The sequence below is a fragment of the Marmota flaviventris genome, chromosome 6 (genome assembly GCF_047511675.1).
Source record: "Marmota flaviventris isolate mMarFla1 chromosome 6, mMarFla1.hap1, whole genome shotgun sequence".
In the NCBI taxonomy this organism is placed as follows: Eukaryota; Metazoa; Chordata; class Mammalia; order Rodentia; family Sciuridae; genus Marmota; species Marmota flaviventris.
Genome location: NC_092503.1, coordinates 104946452 through 104948512, shown reverse-complemented (window position 1 = coordinate 104948512; position 2061 = coordinate 104946452). Strand labels below are relative to the sequence as shown.

Genomic DNA, 2061 nt, shown 5'->3' with positions numbered 1-2061 from the left:
TTAAAAAGGGATTTGTAGGGGAGATAAAGATAAAATGAACACAGGTTTTGATTTTGGTGTGGCTTGTGGTTCACTGGGGGATGGTAGTCTAGCCTGGGTTTCCTGAATCTCTTCCATCTCATGTAGTAGTGCATCAAATCCTGAGTAGTGCATTAAATCCTGCATGTCAAGGAGGTTAGTTTTGGAGCTGGATACCCTACAGCTACAGCACCAGTTGACTCACATTGAGCCTGAAGTGGCATTAGAATAATCTTCCTCACTACCATATTTTGGGCTCTACTGAAAATTCAAAATAATTTAAAATTCAAATTCTTCTTCATTATCCACTTGTTCTTACTCTAAATCATTCCCAAAGACAACCCCTTCCATCATTCCCTTAAAAAGGTCCTTCAGGTTAGGGGAGTTGTCTGCACTGCCAATTTTGTTCTGAAATAGGAATGTGGATCTCTGGTGTTGAGATCACAGCTTCTACTGATGAATGATTAACCTGGGAGGAGCTGGAAAGGCCACCTTTGTCACTATCCACCACACCTTCACTGAAGCCAGGCACCTTTCCTCCTATATTCATCAGATCTCAGTGCACATTCCTGAAGACATCCTTTGGGCTGCCAGAGGATGCCTTCTGCTCTACCTTTGAGAGCTTTTGGTAGTAATACTAAGCTTCTTTTGTAGCTGAAGGATGGTTTGAGCAGATTTCTGATGCTTCTTCTGTTTGATATCTGTTTGATATCAGTGGCCTGTTTCTTGTCTGCAGTGTTGGCAAGCTTTAAATACTCATTAACATTGTTGTCCCTTGGGTTGTTTGTGTAATCTTTCATTTATTTATTTATTTGGGTACTAGGGATTGAACTCAGGGGCCTCAATCACTGAGCCACATCCCCAGCACTAATTTGTATTTTATTTACAGACAAGGTCTCATTGAGTTGCTTAGCACCTTACTTTCTGCAGAGGCTGGCTTTCAACTCACAATCCTCCTGCCTCAGCCTCCTGAGCTGCTGGGAGTACAGGTGTGCACTGCTGCACCCGGCTTGTTTGTGTAATCTTGACTTGTTCTGTGAGCTTCAGAATTTTCTGCTGCAAGGTCAGCAATGGCAGCCTTCTTGTGCTGGTCTGGTTTCATTCACAGAGTCTGTGTGGAGGCTGCCATCTGTGGTGGAGGCCACCAAACTAAAAGTCTGGTGAGGTTGTTTACTTCAAATCTCTTGATTCTTTCTGCAGTTGCCTCTTCTTCTGGTAGACATGCAGCAGCCTCACAAGCTATTTCCATCACCGTGGAGTTGGTAGAAGCATCAGTTATGGATGAAGACCTGGGTGGGCCTGAATGTATAGTCGCTGACATCTCCTGCCCAGATTTCCTGTTAATTTGATAATTTAAGGAGGTTAGTTTTTGAGGCTTCTGAATTGCCCCCCAATACTATGCAAACTCCTTGCCCTCTTCATCTTTGGTGGCACTTGGATCTGCTGCACAACAGATTCAGAGCTGTAGGATGGGCAGGAACACCATCAATCTCAGCACATGTGGTCTGACTTTCCAGATCCCTTTCAGGTCCTCCATCTGCCCAGATTTTCTCAGCTTCATGTGTGGACACTGATGACCTTGTGCAGTGGTGCGGAAAGAGATGCTTCAAGCCTTGGCCAATTACATTCATGTTCTCCAAAGCACATGGGCCATTTAAAATAACTTGTTCTGATTCTGTTTCCTTTCAGAACTTTGTATCTCAGAATTTGCCTCCAGGATCAGAGTCCTCCAGGATCAAGGTCCAGATACTGCCTAAAGGCTCCATGAGTAGACTTAAGATACTTATTTGTGAAAAAAAAAAAAAAAAGGGAAAAAAGATTAGGCAGGCATCTAAACAACAACTATGCATGAAGCTGTGAGATGCCTACCCTCATCACTCTTCCTTAGCACTTTGTTTTTTTTTTTTTTTTTTTTTTTTTTTTCTTCTTTTGGTGTCATGGGGATTGAACTCAGGACCTTGTGCATACCAGGTAATCATTCTACCCACTGAGCTACACCTCCATTGTTGCTCAAGAACGTCTAAGGATGTACAGGAATCCTGT

At 43.1% G+C, this 2061-nt stretch overlaps 1 pseudogene; it reads right to left on the bottom strand.

Annotated features, from left to right (window-relative positions):
* LOC114080882 (transmembrane and coiled-coil domains protein 1 pseudogene) lies at window positions 1-1784 on the bottom strand (annotated as a pseudogene).
* Window positions 1785-2061: the final 277 nt, after the last annotated feature.